Genomic DNA, 18,356 nt, shown 5'->3' on the forward strand with positions numbered 1-18,356 from the left:
AACACACTTAAATTCGTCTCTAAATCAGACAAAATTCATGACTTGAATAGGACCAAACAACACCAAATTTTGCAACAATATAGACACCCATGTCAGTACTTATACATCCGTTATTAGTATTAGATATATACGATTTGAGACCTCATATGATTTAGTAAGAAGGGTCATGCTCATCTAGGGTCTATATACAAAAGCAATAGATAAGTTCAAAACTAAAATAAGGTTAAGCTAATGCATTACTAAAGTGTGACGATTTAGCCTTGTACAATCCATCTGAGTAATCAAAACTCGTCTAAAATACCAATACGTTGGCATCCCATGTCATGGTTTATTTCTTATAAACATTCACGTGCACAAGCAAGATAAACAAATAGTCGGCAGTGTATTTCAAGCATACATAATCATCATTTTCCAGATGTTAGATATCATCTTGTGTGTCAAGTCAAATAAGACAACATTGTATTAAATCATTGAACAGGGAGAAATATTTTCATGTATAATAGCCAAACATTTCCGCTATTGAGCACGTATCGTTAATCAAAGTCGGATCTAAAAATATTCTATATGGTTGTACCTATAACTATCTCATGCATGGCAAATAAACATTACCGCTTATAACCTAATAACACTAATTAAAGTAGTAATCTCTAAAGTTCACACCTGTAGCTATAAACAACCTTTATATATATAAATTAAGCACTTCAACCTTTAAAGTTTGCATCTGTAAGCTTCTAACATGAATGTATAGACATTTTAAGCCATGCACTTTACTTCACCATATTCCCATAGAGCAAATAAACAAAGCCCATGAAACCCATATTCCACAATTAAATAAACTTTGGCGTCTGTAACTCAGTATACCAAATGCGTCTTTGTTCAATTCTATAATTTTTGACTTCAAAGTTCTAACAATTAAATCAATACACAACTATTATAAACCACATGATAATCAATTAATTATACATATATATACAGATTTAGACTACTCGCTCGTGATACGCTCATGTTGCCAGCAAATCCCCAACAAGAAACCTCCCTTTTCTTCTTTGAGTAAAACTCTCTCTCTCTCCACTATTTAAAACTCTCCGTGTAAACAACACCCTTTTTTTCAAAAACCCCTTAAAAATAGGGAATGAGGTTTATCCTCTTTACCCTATCTCTTTCTAATCTTAACATGATCTCTCCCCCATTGAAAAAATGGGTTTTTAAAACTTAATTTAAAACAATTTGTTAGAAAATTAAAACGGGTTAGCGACTAAAATGGTAGCCCCAATTTTCTAAAAAAAATCTAAATATTTTCAAAAGAGCCGGTGCGTATGCACGAGCCTACAAACTAGTATATATATATATAAAGATAATCTAGTCTACAAGTCTACAACAATTCAACAAATTGTTAACTTCTTATAATGTTATAAGTCTATATAATACTATTATCATGTGGAGAAAAATATAAAAGATTAACATTGAATATATATATATATATTAAGTGGAAATTTTATTGATAATGATAACAAGTTTTACAAATACAAACGTGCAATAAGCTGTGCCGCAAGTCCTTTTTGAATTTGCTTTTTATTTTTTGTTTTGTTTTTTTGGTTGAAGTCTGATACTTGTTTAAGAATTGAGAGTGAAAGAAAGGAGAAAGAGTTGTTATGGGTGATTAGAATTATACAAATTGACCAGTTCGGCTTTGGGCCTTCGGTTATTTATTTTAGTCTCATTAACCCATCAAACATTCAAAAACACATTTGTCTCTCTAGCTTCTTTCATGGTTTTGGACTCAAAATAAATGATAAATGATAATTTTATAAGAGCAAAAAGAGAAGTAAAAAAACGTTAGTTTTATTGGAATGTTTTTTATTAGTTTTTTTTTCATACTATTTTGTTTGTTGATTATATTTTCACTATAGTTGTGAAAATTTTGGAGGTGCGGTAGTAGCTAAAATAATGGTGGGGGTGCGAGTCCTTATAGTTTGATAATTTTTTTAGGTAATTAGTTATGTAGTAGTGGAGCTTTTCTAATCTCAGGGGATGCGATTGCCCCACACACCCTCCTATATCCATCTATATATTCAATACAAGGGAAATGTGGTATACAAAGCCACCGAAATATCATATTATCCTCAACTTGATGAAATAGAAAAACTGGAAGAAGAGGAAGAAAGGAAAGAAGAGGAAGAAGAAGTAGAAGAAGAAGATGAAGAAGAAGGAGATGGAAATGGTGATGGTGATGGTGATGGGGGTGGGGATGAAGATGGCGATAATGGTGATGGACGGGGTGGTGGAAATGGTGGGTGTGTTAATAGAAAGAATAGAAGAGGAAAAGGTGGTGGAAATGGTGGATGTGTTAGTAAAAAGAACAAAAGAGGAGAATGTGGTGGTGGTCAAAAAAAGGGTCGTCATGGTAGAAGTCCTACATCATATCAACTGTTGCCATGTTTAACGATGACTTTCTTGCACCTCGCTTTCTTTCGTCACTTTTATTTTCTTGATTACACGTCCTTAACTAGTTTTAAAAAAGCTTTGCTAGTTAAATATCAGATTCTTGATTCTCATCTAGCTTTATGTTTGATACTGGTTTCTTGCTTAGGAGTGAGTTAGTATTAGGTGACCTTGTTAGCAATTCGCCGAATTATTCTCGAATAATTTGCGAATCGAATTTTTGAAAGACAAAACATAGAATATTTCCGAATGTTTGAATGATTCGCAATAATTCGCGATTTTTTGCTTTGAAACGAATAATACGAATTTTTGCCGAATTTTTCAAAAATTCGAAAAATTCAGCTCCACAAAAAAAAAAAAAAAAATATATATATATATATATATATATATATATATATATATATATATATATATATATATAAATTTGGTTTGCTTTTTGTTATTTTTTATATACTTTATGTCCTCACTCTTACTTTAAGTTCCTCACTTTTACATTTTTAGTGATAAATTAATCCAAAAGCTTTGCTTTTATACTTTTTGGGCAATATTTAAATTGTCATGTCATGGTGTGTGTGTATTTTGAAATTTGAACGGTAATTTCAATCAAAGAACAAATAAATGAAGGTACCTATGTAGACCATTCAATTAGTTTCAATGTTTTTGTAGCTAAATTGTTTAGATATGTTTATTATGTTGTAAAGAATGACAATTATTATCAATATTTACTAACATAATATCACGAATTTTTTACTTTCGAAATTTTGTAACCAAATGTTTAAAACGCGTATTAATTAAACACTGCATAGTTACCGTATTGCGAATTTTTGACCGTATCATTTTTTTGAATCACCGAATAATTCTCGAATTATTTTCATACTGAATTTTTGCCATAACCCAAATTGCTAACAAGGCTAGGTGACAATATTGAAATTGAGTTTTGTTATATGGTCCTTTAACCTTTATAATGAAGCCCAAAGTTTGCTTAGAAAATAGTCCGGCCCACATTTCCAAACACTCCGTTAAAACTTAAAAAATTTAAAAATCAACATTCTAATTACAAATGGCGATCGCTACAGAACCTGAAGTTTGTTTTGGTTAGTTTAGAGTCAATTTTGGGCATTGTTTTATAAAATCTAATCAAGAATTAGACGGAAAACACTTTTCCCAATTAGTGAAAATCTTTTTGTTGGTTTGAAGTATTTTTTTAAAGTAATTATGATTTAAATTTTTCGCAGGCTTGTTCGGAAGTTATGGAAGTAGGTGGAGATAAACAAAGAAGGTGGACACTTAATGATTTCGACATTGGAAAGCCACTTGGAAGAGGAAAATTTGGGCATGTTTCTCGAAATGTGTTTGTTAGTCTTATTCGACTATTGTGGCACTGTAAGTACTTTTCAAGAGGCAGTTGAAACAGTCTCAAGTGGAGCATCAGCTTCGCAGGGAAGTCAAGATACGCCTCTATGGGTACTTCTATGATCAGGTTGTAATATGTGTTTGTTTTTACTTTCTAATATTTCTTAGGTATAAAGCAAATCATCTTGCTTGTCCAGTGGAGTTGGTCTAACGGTTATTGACTGAGTTACCTTGTTTTCATTTTATGATTGCAGACCCGGGTATATTTGATATTAGAATATGCAGCGAGCGAACTTTACAGGGAGTTCCAGAAGTGCAAGTTTTTCAGCGAGAAACGGGCTGCCACTGGGAGTTCCAGAAGTGTTATTGTTTAGCAGCCCGTGTTTTCTTGTACATCGATGCAAAACTTTACTTTTGCGGAAGCATACCTGTTTTTGTTTGCAAATATCTTGTACTAATGTTTGTTGTGTGCGCCAACAGTACTTGCACGAGCCCTGATATACTGCCATGGAAAGCATGTCATACACAGAGATATAAAGCCGGAGAATCTCTTGATTGGTGCACAGGTGAGAATCGAGATAACCTAAGATCTGTTTTTTGTTCCATTGAGATCAGCTGATAACGAGTAATTATATGCTTATTATGTTAGTGTGTGCAGTGGTTTCTGAGACAGGGAGAACTAAAAATTACAGATTTCGGCTGGTCTGCTCACACTTTTAACCGCAGGAGAACCATGTGTGGTACATTGGATTATCTCCCTCCTGAGATGGGTATGTACTTAGCAAGGTGAAATGAGTTTTTCTTGTCGTTGTGTTTTCATCTGTTACCAACTTATTGTTACTTTCAACAGTCGAGAGTGTTGAGAATGACGCAAACGTGGACATTTGGAGTCTTGGCGTCTTGTGCTACGAGTTTCTTTACGGAGTTCCTCCATTTGAGGCAAAGGAGCACTCAGACACATATAGAAGGTAATGCTGAAGTTACAAACAAGTACTTTTAGGATTCTAGTTTTGTTATGAGGAAAGTTGGGCATGGCTTGTAATAGTGCAATGTGGGACAGGGGGATCCTTGCTATATCTTGAAAAATTATCCTTTTAGCTTGCATGAAAGCATTTTAATTATCACTAAGGATATTGCTCACAAATTGTGAATAATAAATACACAGGATCATAAAAGGAGATCTCAAGTTTCCCCCCAAGCCAATTATCTCATCTTCTGCGAAGGATCTCATTAGTCAGGTGAGACTTAATGCTGCATTACATTTTTTTTTAAAGCCAATATACACGGGGCTCATTAGTCAAGTTTTATCCCAAGGCATTGTACTCGGGGCTCATTACTTAAGTTTTATCCCATGCCAATATACGTGAATTGCTCTTTTTAACCCTTATGTCCCCACAAATTTTGTCCGCGTAGTCCTTTAGGAGAGTGACACGGTAAAGAGTTTGAATATGCATTACTATACTATATATATTATGGTACTACGTGAATGATATTCATAAAAAAGATTGACACTTAATGAATACCCTTTTTTTGAGCAGATGCTGGTTAAAGACTCTTCTCAACGTCTCCCATTGCACAAGCTTCTGGAGCATCCGTGGATTATCCAGAACGCAGATCTCTCCGGCATTTACATGGGGGAAATCGCAATTATTACTGATGAATAATCATTGTGACATCATGAAAGCCTTGCTCAAATTATGTGGTTTGGGTGAAAGGATCTTGTAATCAGAATCTGTGGTTATGCTGAACGAAGAATCATGTAACACCAATAAGGTTACAATATGAGGGTATATAAACTTCACGTGCTCTTTCTTTATAATTCTTTATTCTGTTTTTTTTTTTGATGATATGTAATTCTTTATTCTTTAGAACTGTCATATTTGGTTCGGCTGAGATATAATCTCTGTTAACCTGTTCTTAAGAAATAGAAACTATAATATGTAAAGTAGATAAATCGTCTGAAGAAACTACGGCTTGTTCTGCGCAAATACTTGAGTATTAAACTTGTCTCTTGTTTCTTTGCTTTCATGATTTTGACAATTGTTACATTAATACCGTGGACCTTAACATAGAGAAGTTCTTTAGATGTTCAGTTTTTCAAAATATTCTTTTGAAAATGCTGAAGCTCGAGGTGTTTCACTGTTTCGGAGCCGTTAATAAGGTGGGACGGACATTGTCATATATAAAAGAACCTATACAAGGTTAAAATCGTTCCAGAATATTATTTTTTGTAAGGCTTTAAAGTATATATATATCCTTAGATATATATTATAGCTCTATCCTCTTGGCTCTATTTTCTTAGCGCTCGCTCACAGAGTCTCCAATTTTTCCAAAACTCTAAAGCTAATTCCGAAAAAGAAGGAATACTAAAGTAGATCTTTTCGTTCGTATTCACCACACTCTCCAAAACTACTGAAACACAATCTCTTCGGAATCAAACACGAACCCATTCAATCGTCGCCTCTCGCAAAAGACATGCCATGTTCATCTGTTTTAGTTACTCGCGGCTTCTTGGGAAGATTGATACCAAATGTGTTTAGTAATGATGAAGAGAGTGTGTAGTGACAGAGGTTTCAATTTCCTATTTAGGGTATTAAGAAAGTGACCGACGATGAAAAGAGAGAAATTTACTTCAAATAAGTTTTAGACTTTGGTGTTTCTTGATTGCTGAGTTATTGTTATCTGAACCCACATGGAATGATGATGGAGATAATGATTCCTGTTGCAAAAACTAGAATTAACAGTCTTAAGAAGTTAGAATCCATTATCTAGTCCCTTCTAACATCGATTGATCTGAAGCACGTTTGTTGCTGTGCAACACGAAAGACTCAAGCTCATAATTTGAGTTCAATCACACCTCAAGCTCAATGCAAAGTGTTTTTGAAGCTATTAAGGATTAAACCGAGAAGGACTTGAGATCTCTACAACCGGGTACAGAGATCATCTCTGTAACCGTGTTATCTCGCCGTTGATCTGAATCCGAGATGTGTGTGTGCCTTGATACCTGTGTATGTGCTCCGAGATGTGTGTGTCTGCGCTGAGATACGAGATGTGTGTGTGGTACAGAGATTGATCTCTGTACCCGGTTATATAGGAACCGGTCTCAACCGAGAATAGGGAAGATACATAGAATAGGGAAGATAATAGCTAATAAAAGCTATATACTACAGTAGAGGTTCTTTAAAGACAAGTCATGTTTACACCTTATGCCTTTGTTTTCATCTATGCTTTTGTCATTGCCTACATTTGTGCCCATGTGCCCCACTGAGTAAATGAATAATGGATTGCAGAGACATATCATAACAAAGTGGACGGGAGGATTGCTTGATGTACGTAGCTTCTAGACTGAGGCGACAATTCAACCTTTGATTCAAATAGACAAATGAAACACATTGCCATGGCATCCGATCCCTTGGTAGTTCAAAGTCGTCAAATGTCATCATTGGCATGTGTGGTTATGTCTTCACAGAATTCCTATTAGGAAACTTAGACATTAATTAATTAGCAAGATACTCGCGCAAAAGACGAGGTAGAACACGCCAACTCCACACTGGATTTGATTGAGGACTGATAACACCATCAGGTTTTTAAATTTCAAATTGACTTATTTGCATTTGTTTGGTTAAGAGTAGAAACTATTCATGTCTCTAAGGTTTCTCTTCTTCCTTCATTATTATTTTAATGTTGGCAGGTTATTGGTTAAGTATATTTGAGGGATTGTAGTAGATAATATGTTATTGGATAGTTTCAATCATTAGTAAGTAAAATATATGGTTTTCTTTTCCTCTACAATCACCAAGGATCAGCTTGAAGAATAGTGTACAATTCTAGACCTTTATATATATAGCTTCAAAAACATCGATTGAAACAGCGTGCTTTAGAGTTTTAGAAGTACACTTGATATGGTAACAATTCCTTTTCTTTTTTTGCGGAATGAAATTTCTTTCTCTATCGCTGCTTTTTCATTTGAGCATATTACTCAGCGTCTGATGAGTTGTGAGATGATCCTTGGGTGGTTCTGTTACAATGCAGATCTCTTGGGTGGCTCTCAGTTGACTAAGCAGTAACTCGACTAGGAGAACTTAGAGAACATGAAGAGTATATGTGTGACCCGGCTAAAGGATGAATTTGGCATTCAGGCCTTTCTCTTTCACTTTCATCAAAGTGATGAATAGGGTTAGATATAAATTAGATGAGATTGCATTTGTGATTAATTGACATGCTCATACACATGAGAAAGTGCAATTTCTTTTTTCAATGGTTACTTCATATCTAATACTGTTTTCAAAGTTTTAATTTTTTTACTTTACATTTGAACGTAAAAGTGTACCGAATTTAGTGAGAGAGCTATTTCATTTTATTTTCAACGGTTAGTGGTTACTTGATATCTAATACCATTTGTAAGGTGTGTATAAGTAGACTGCTTCCAATTGAAAATTCCAATATCCACGTACTGTGGGCTTAAACATTCTTTGGTTTCATTAAGATTGTATGCACTATGGGCTTTATTTGAAATGGACGTTGAGCTTAAAAAAATTATAGACCAAACCAAATTAAAGTATAAAAAAAATAAAAATGACAAACTATATAAAATAAAATTAAAAATAACAAACACATAATGCATTTCACAAGTTAACCACACTAACAAACTAAGTAACAAAACTAAATCAAATAAGATGTGGAAAATTAAGTTATTTGAAAAACAACATCATCACAAAATGTATAATAGAAATTGAAACAAAAAATATGGCAAAGTGTTACACACAATAACAACAAACTAAACATGTTGAGTTAAATGGTAAATTTAGTAGTATCATCAACCAAACTAACGACGATGAAACCTTTTTAGTATGGTATTTAATTCTTTTAGTTTTATTTAAATTGTGTTGTAGGTTTAACTACAATACTCAATCCTGGGTTTCAAAATAGGTACAGGTAGGGCTGTCAATAGGTTTCGATAACCCAATAACCGATCCGAACCAAACCAATAAAAAATGGTTTGGGTTTTGATAATTTAGTTTGCCCTCTATCGACCCGAAATCGAACCGAACCGATAAGATACTGGTTTGGTTTGGGTTTGCCCTCCACCAAACCAATATGAACCCGAACCGATAAGATAGCATTTTAGTAATATTTATGATTAATTTTGTATATGTTTATCAATTGTGTGGTTAAAATTAATTAATTTAATTTAAAATTTAATTGATTTTATAGTTTTTGGTTTGGGTCGGTTCGGGTTCGATTTGCAATATATCTTATCGGTTCGGTTCGGTTTCGAATTAAACATAATATTATCGGTTCGGTTTGGTTTCGGGTTCCCAATTTTCTTATCAGTTTGGGTTTGGATTTTCCAAAACCCGACCCAAACCGATCCATTGACAGCCCTAGATACAGGGCAATATAAAAGTTTGAAAAAGATTAACGGTATATTAACTATAGTACTAAAATTGAAGAGATACCTTTAATTTTAGGATTTATGTTCTATAACAATATCATGTAACGACACCCATTCGTAGGATTGGTTTCCTCATCTAAATCATACACTTCAATATTTCAAAATTTGAATCTTTAATTAAGTTACAATTTATCAAAGACTACTCAAACTATTTTGATAGTTAAACTATTGCGAGAATTTGTTAGGTTCACCAATAACAAACATCATCCTTGAAACGATATACAAATTTATTGAACGAACCTCAAAAATTAATTAACAGAAAATTGGAAACTGAATGCAAATGCATCGAACTAACTTTATAAAATAATTTACAGAAAATCAGAAATTGAATGCAAATGCATTGAACTAATCTCAAAAAATAATTAACGGAAAATCAGAAACTAGATGCAAATGCATTAAACATCAAACTAACCTCAAAAAATAAAAAATAAAAATCGACGGGAAATCAAAATTAAATGCAACCTAAAAATAAATTAACAAGAAATAAGAAAATACATTGAACTAATCTCTAAAAAATAATTAACGAGAAATCGAAAACTAGATGCAAATACATCGATCTAACTTCAAAAAATAATTAACGGGAACTTGAAAATTAGATGTAACTGCAATAAGTAACCTCAAAAAATAAAAAACCAGAAATCAGAAACTGGATGCAACTACATATAACTAATCTCAAAGAATAGTTAATGGAAAATTGGAAACCTGAAGTTGAAGGGTTTTATCAAAGGTGAATTCTTTTTTTTTTTAATGGAGAGTGAGATTTTCACGTTATAAGAAATTTGGATGAGTGATCAATATAATATTAATATATAATAGTTCTGCATAGTTGAAAATATTTTTCGGAATAATTAATATAACAACACCCGTTCGTAGATAATCTTTGAAGATTCAACATAGTAAGCTAAGTCATGCATAATTTAAAGAATAATTAATGGGAAATTCGAAATTGGATAATCTTCGATGATCCCACATAGTAAATCAAGCATAATTTATTTTTATGTCATGTTTGCAAGGACACTACAGATGGATCAATAGAAGTTGGTATTACACATTACATTGGATAATTAAAAGGAAATCAGAAACTCGATTCAAATACATAACTGAGCTCAAAAAGTAATTAACGGAAAATCAGAAATTTTATGGAAATGCAATAAACTAAACTCAAAAAGTAATTAACTAGATATCAGAAATTTGATGCAACTGTATTAAACTAACGTCATAGAATAACTAACAGGAAATTAGAAATTTGATGCAAATCCTTGAAAAATATTTAATGATAAATCAGAAATGGTATGCAAATGCATCAAACAAACCTTAAATAATAATTAACGGGAAACCTGAAACTGGATGCAAATGCATTGAACTAACATAAAAAAATAATTAACAGAAAATCAAAAACCAAATGCAACTGCATTGAACTAACCTCATAGAATAATTGGTGGGAAATCAGAAACTAAATGCGCGCAAATGCATATAAATAACCTCCAAGAATAGTTAACAGGAAATAAAAAACCAGATGTAATTGCATCGAACTAACCTCAAAGTATAAATAATCAGAAACTAGATGCAGATGTATTGAACTAACCTTAAAGAGTTATTAACGGGAAATCGGAAACTGGATGCAAATGCAATGAACTAATCTCAAATACTAATTAATGAAACATCGAAAAATGAATGAAACTGCACTAAACTAAACTAAATGAATAATTAACTGGAAATTATAAATTTGATGTAATTGCATTAAACTAACATTAAAAAATAATTAATGGAAAATCGGAAACTTGATGCAAATGCATTGAACTAATCTCAAAGAACAATTAATAGAAAATTAAAAATTGGATGCAATTGCATTGAACTAACTTCAAAGAATAATTAACGAAAAATCAGAAATTGGATGCAACTGCATTAAACTAAAATCAGAGATTAACTAGCGGAAAATTATAAAGTTGACGCAATTGTACTGATCTAACCTCAAATAATAATTAACGGGAAATTGGAAACTAGATGCAATTACATTGAACTAACTTCAAAGAGTAATTAATGAAAAATTAGAAACTTGATGCAAATACATTGAACTAATAGCCCTAAAACATATTTGTATTATATGTAAGGAAATAGAATGTCTCGACAAATATAATATTGCATTTTAAGTAGTGTTTATCATAATTCTTTTATTATGATTGAGAATGCCTTGCTATTCAAGTAACTTCAATATTATCTTCGCTACATTGGGCATTCTCACAAAACTTCAATCAAATTTCTATTATTAAACCTAATAACAACAAAAAGAAGTCAATGAGTTTTATCAAGGTTTGGTGTTTCCTTTTTATAGAAAGTGGTGTAAAAAATTTAAATGAGTGATTAATATAATTTTTATATCTCATAGTTATGCATAGTTGCTAATATTTTTTAGAATAATTTAATATAACGACACCCGTTCGTAAGACGGGTTCAAAACTAGTATATATATATCTTTAATTGAGAAAACGTTTCTAGAGTGTGCACGTGTCATGACTAATTAAGAAAAAGTAGGAGATAAAATAAGAAACAAATATTTATCTTTATCCTTATATATATATTATAGCTATACCCTCATTGAGACTACAGTTTTTCCCAAACTCTATTACTAAATATAAAAAAGTATGATATAAATAAGGAAACAATCCCATCTAGAGTTTCACAGACTCTCCAACTTTTTCCTAAATACTATAGCTAATTACGAAAAAACAATCCCATCTAGAGTTTCATAGAATCTCTAACTTTTCCTAAACAATATAGCTAATTACAAAAAAAAAAAAATAGGAGACAAAAAACTAAATTGCTAAAAACAATAATTTCCACCGAAAATGATTTTTCTAAAACCTTTTCGATTTGATGCACCATCCATTGTGTGATTTAGACATTTATTCAGTTAAAGATTCAAAAAATCACAATTATGGCCACAATAATTACGATATATTCCAATTCCTTATATATATATATATTTAGGGTTTTCTTATTTATATCCTACTTTTTTATAAGTAGTAATAGAGTTTAGAAAAAACTGGAGTCCCTGCGAGTGTTCCAAAAAAATAAATTGGTGAGGGTATAACTATAATATATATATAACTATAACTATAATATATATATTATAGTTATAATATATATATAACTATAACTATAATATATATATTATAGTTATACCCTCACCAATTTATTTTTTTGGAACACTCGCAGGGACTCCAGTTTTTTCTAAACTCTATTACTACTTATAAAAAAGTAGGATATAAATAAGAACAATCCCATCTAAAGTTTCAGAGAGTCTCTAATTTTTCCTGAACACTATAACTAATTACAAAAAAAAAAAAATCCCATTTAGAGTTTCACAAAGTCTCAAACTTTTCCTAGACAATATAGTTAATTACGAAAAAAAATATTAGACAAAAAACTAAATTGCGAAAACAATAGTTTCCACCGAAAACGATTTTCCTAATACCCTTTTGATTTGATGCGCCATCCACAATGAAATTTAAATATTTATTCATAGTTAAGGATTCCAAAAATCACAATTCTAGCCACAATAATTACGACATATTCTAATTAAATTTATGATTTATGAATTTATAAATTTTCAACACTATAACTATATATATATATATATATATATATATATATATATATATATATATATATATATATATATATATATATATATCTTAAAAAGTAATTAATAGAAAATCGGAATATAGATACAACTGCATTAAACTAACCTCAAAGAATAATTAATGGGAAATCAAAACTTGGATGCAAATACATCAAACTAATATAAAAAAATAATGGGGTTTTTTTACTTAACCCCTACGGATGTACCCCCCTTTTGAGATAACCCCCCATTCTGAAAATCATTACTGATTGCCCCCCATTTCAGAGTTAATTTTTTATATTAACAATTTTGCCCTTATGTCAAATTTGTAAAAACCCTCCATTTTTAACATACGTTTTTGAAAAATTTGAAAATTAAAAAAAAAAAAATCTGAAAACTCAAAATATTAGGAAACTTGAAAAAAATAAAAAAAAAAAAACTCAAAAACAAATTAAAAAAATATGGTTTCATTTGCAAGAGCGTTACAAATGGGATGGTGGTTCTTCGGACGAATCATCGACCCGCAAGATTAGAGCCGAAGCGAATTGCCCTAGCTATTCTAAACAAATGGATCTTCTTTTCTCAAATAGGGGAGACAAAGACAAGGGCTACTACCAGGCTATTAATCTCTGCCCCACTTGCAAAATTGCCTACTACTTCCGTCCTCATAAGCTTCTTCCTTTGCAAGGCACCTTCGCCGAGATTGGCCGCATCAAGCCCCCTAAGGATAATATTAATAATAATAATCCTCCTCCTACTCATTCTGATAAGAATAATCCGGTCGACAAAATAAAGACGAAGATGATTTCTCAAACCGCCTGAGGGTATCCTTTTGGGAGACTTTGAGGTCCTATGGTGGCGACCCACCTCCTCCAGGACAACCATCTAGAAATGGCTTGGCAGTTCATACTCCACCTGGTCCCCCTTTCCCCCTGGTCTCAATGTCGTTCGGGCGGCAGGCCCTGCTAATGCTGAAAAGAATGGATGGGGCGGCTCCAATTTGGGAAAGGATTTACCTACACCCAAGTAGATTTGTAAGGGTCTTGATAAATTTGTTATTGGTCAACAAAGAGCCAAAAAGGTTATTTTTTAAATTTGTTTCCAAGTTGTTGTTATTTTTTTCATTTATTTTTTCAATTTTCCAGATTTTTTGAGTTTTCAGATTTTTTTTTTGAATTTTCGAATATTTCAAAGACATATGTTAAAAATGGGGGGTTTTTACAAATTTGACATAAGGGCAAAATTGTCAATATGAAAAATTAACTCTGAAATGGGGGGCAATCAGTAATGATTTTCAAAATGGGGGGTTATCTCAAAAGAGGGGTACATCCGTGGGGGGTTAAGTAAAAAAACCCTAAAAATAGTTGTCGGGAAATTGGAAACTGGATGCAAATGCATTGAACTAATCCTCAAAGATTAAATTAACGGGAAATCGAAAACTAGATGCAACTACATTGAACTAACCTTAAAGAAAAATTAATTATAAATTGGAAACATGATGCAAATGCGTGGAATTGAACTAATCTTAAAGAATAATTAACGGGAAATCAGAAACCGGATGCAACTGCATTGAACTAATCTTAAAAAATAAACTAGATGCAAATGCATTGAACTAACCTCAAAAAATAAACTAACCTCAAAGAATAATTAATGGGAAATCAAAACTTGGATGCAAATATATCAAACTAATATAAAAAAATAATTGTCGGGAAATCGGAAACTGGATGCAAATGCATTGAACTAACCCTCAAAGATTAAATTAACGAAAAATCGAAAACTAGATGCAACTACATTGAACTAACCTCAAATAAAAATTAATTATAAATTGGAAACATAATGCAAATGCGTGGAACTAATCTTAAAGAATAATTAACGGGAAATCGAAAACCGAATGCAACTGCACTGAACTAATCTTAAAAAATAAACTAGATGCAAATGCATTGAACTAACCTCAAGAAATAATTAATGGGAAATTGGAAACTGAATGCAAATTCATTGAATTAACCTCAAACAATAATTAACGGGAAATTGGAAACTAGATGCAAATGCAACCGTATCAAATAATAAACGAGAAATCGGAAACTGTATGCAAATGCATTAAACTAATCTCACAGAATAATTAATGGGAAATCAGAAACTGGATGCAAATGCATTAAGCTGACTTCAAAGAACAATTGACAGGGAATTGGAAATTGGATGCAAATATATTGAACTAACTGCAAAGAAGAATTAATGAGAAATCGGAAACTAGATGCAACTGCATTGAACTAACGTAAAAAAAAATAACGGGAATCGAAAAATGGATTCAACTACATTGAACTAACCTCAAAATATAAATAATGGAAAATCAGAAACTGGATGCAAATGCATTGAACTAACCTCAAAACATAGTTGGATTATATATTGTGAGAATGTCTCGATAAGTATAATTTTACATTTAAAATTGTGTTTATCTTATCTCTTTCCGTATGATTGCTAACTCCTTGCTATTCCTTTTGGTTGTAGCGACTGGGGGGGAAATAACTTAAGTTGTTTGAATGATCCGGTGCTCTTCCTTTTTGCCGCTTTTAGTTAAAAAAAAGTTGGTGATACAATCCTATCTCCAAAACCCTCCAATTTCCTTCCCTTTTAGGTAAATTCCTCCATTGACAAACAGTGTGAGTTCTAAAAGGTTGGGGAAAGCTTTCCTACATTCTCAAGCTGTAGTTTTATTTCCCCTTCAGGTAAAATCCTCTGCTGTTCACAGTGTGAGTTCTGAAGTGGGAAGGATAACCCATCGGGCCTTTTCTCTCATCGGGCTTTTTCTTTTCCTTAGTGGTAAAATCCTCCTCTGTAAACAGGGCGAGTTCATAAGGGGAAGTTGGTTTATCTCGAGAAGTAAACAATGTCACCTTCTCCTTCGCTGCCTTTTGGTTTCGGGTCTGGTAGAAATCAATCTTTCTTCTCTTCTGGAGAGAAGACCACCACTGTGGCCGTTGCACCTTCTCCCCCTGAGAAATCGACCACACCAACGCAAAAGACATCCTATGCGGACAAAGCAAAGGATAACCTTAAGAGAACGGTGGTTTTAGATAATCTTCCCACCCCCTCTCTAAAAGGGGAGACTCCGTCTATCAAAATCCCTTTCAAGTCTGTCCAAAAAGGTCTAGATTTCTACAAGTTCGCTCTGGTGGGTCGTATTGACCTTAAGGACTTGAAAATGGAAGCTGTTAGGCACTTTGTTGCTGATCAGTGGGGAATCAAAGCAAAAATTTCCCCTCTAGGAAAAGGATATCTGCTTTTTCGGTTTGAAAATGAAGAAGAACTTCACAAGGTGCAATCTGGGGGACCTTGGTTCATTAAGCAACAACTGGTTCGCTTCTCTAAGTGGTCTCCCAATTTTAGTGTTGAGAAACATAAACTCTCCTCGGCGCTTGTCTGGGTTCACTTTCCTGGTTTAAGCATGGAGTATTGGGAAGTGGATATTTTGATGGCTATGGGTAGGACACTGGGGTCGCCCATACAGGTGGATAGAAATTCTATGGAACGGGATATGGGATATTATGCCAGTGTCCAAGTGGACATAGACCTTGCAAAGAAAATTCCCGACCACATTCTTGTAGAAGTGGAGCAACATAACATAGAATTCTGGCAAGAAGTTCGAGTGGGAAAGCTCCCAAAGTTTTGCAACAACTGCAAAATTGTCGGCCACTTGATAACAGAATGTAGACACATTCAGAAAGAACAGGAGAAAAATGCCAGAGACACCCTGAGCAAAGTAGCTGGGAAGACGGTGGTGGACAAAGTTATGGAATACGATAAAATGTCTAAGAGACAACAGAAAAGATGGAGACAGAAAAATAAGGAGGTAGTCATTACGGGAGGAAATACAGCTTCGACCAGAGATGGGAGTGGCAGCTGTGAGCACTCAGTCGACCCTGTACAAGTACCGGATACCGTGGATGTTGAAGCACCTGGCATACCCGAAGCCATGGATGTGGAAGTACCTGGCATACCCGAAGCCCCACCAGGCCTCGTTAGCAAGGAATCCTTGGTACCCCCAATGGTCAACCAGACCTTACAAGCCACTGTTATGGGTCAAGAGCAACCTAGTGAGAAAGCACCTATGGGATCAGAAATGGTTGTGTTTGAGGACCTACTGGTGAATAATGTTGTTGGCAGTCATAGCGAAATACTGAGCACCAGTAACCCCTTTGAGGTTTTGGTAAATGAGAATGAAGATCAGTGTCAGGTGGCAGCAGAGGCCTCTGTAGTGGCTCAAAGATGGGCCGATCAGGTGGAAGATAGTGTCACCATCAAAGTGCCGGAGGTGCCAAAAAAAAAGAAATTCAGAAGAAAGAAAGTTGAAGTGTATCCTCCAGATTCTGCTTCACATCCTTCTACTAGGTCGCAAGACCAGTTGTCCGAATCCCTTCTCCAATGAAGATCATATATTGGAACATAAGGGGTGCAAGAAAAGATAAGGGCATTGATCGACTAAAAGATCTTTTTCAGTCTCATAACCCGGATTTAGTTTGTTTAGCCGAACCTCTTATTAGACCTCAATTGGACTTCTTATCCACGCGAGGTATTAGTAATAACTACCATGGGGTCTGTGTTCATAATGACAACCCGACCAGAATGGGCAACATTTGGGTATTTTATAGAGCCAACCTTCAAGTTACTCTCATCAGTTCTTCAGACCAACAGATTACTGTTCTTGCGGATGACGTGTTTATATCCTTTGTCCATGCTAATTGCTCTCTAGTGCACCGACGAAGGCTCTGGGATCAGCTCAAGTTGATGAATAACGGCAGTCCATGGCTAATAGCAGGAGATTTTAATGTGGTGCTCAGATATGAAGAGAGAAGAGGCACAAATTTGCCTAACAGTACCGCAATGCAGGAGTTCAACTCTTTCGTTAACTCATGCAATCTCATTGAAGCAAACTTCGAGGGATTAAAATTTTCTTGGTCGAACAACAGAAGAGGTCCCCGCAGGGTGTCCTCAAAACTGGATCGAGTTTTCTTTAATGATGCGTGGAATTTGAAATATGTCGGTTGGAAGTATTGTGTTGGAGCTAGGCAAGCGTCTGATCATGCACCCCTCAGTGGAGGCTCCCCAAGCATCCCCAAACCCTCGAATGCTCCTTTCAGATTTCTAAAAGTATGGCTCACACACCCTTCCTTCATGGAACTGGTCACCCACAGCTGGAATCTTTATACTGAAGGGGGTCCTTTATTGAGAGTAATGAGAAAGCTGCAGAGACTCAAAAAGGACATCAAAAAATGGAACTATGAGGTTTTTGGAAATGTGGACATCAACATTAGAAAAGCTCAGGAAGCACTAATAACTGCGCAGTTACTTGCCGAGGACACTAATGATGAAGTACTCATCTCGCAAGCTATCCTTAAGGAGGTCGCGTTGGACAGTGCAAGGGAGAACCGAGCCAATGTTCTGAAACAGAAAAGTAGAATTCGAACGGATGAGGAGGGCGACAGAAAC

The 18,356-nt window shown here is 34.0% G+C and overlaps 1 pseudogene across 1 annotated transcript; it reads left to right on the top strand.

Annotated features, from left to right (window-relative positions):
- Positions 1-3,682: 3,682 nt before the first annotated feature.
- LOC147511916 (serine/threonine-protein kinase Aurora-2-like) lies at positions 3,683-5,634 on the top strand (annotated as a pseudogene). The gene is made up of 7 exons (XR_015217100.1): positions 3,683-3,922; positions 4,050-4,185; positions 4,276-4,361; positions 4,454-4,565; positions 4,646-4,763; positions 4,961-5,033; positions 5,334-5,634. The product of XR_015217100.1 is annotated as a serine/threonine-protein kinase Aurora-2-like (transcript).
- The last annotated feature ends 12,722 nt before the right edge of the window (positions 5,635-18,356 follow it).

Source organism: Coptis chinensis, chromosome 3 (genome assembly GCF_015680905.1).
Source record: "Coptis chinensis isolate HL-2020 chromosome 3, ASM1568090v1, whole genome shotgun sequence".
Taxonomy (NCBI): Eukaryota; Viridiplantae; Streptophyta; class Magnoliopsida; order Ranunculales; family Ranunculaceae; genus Coptis; species Coptis chinensis.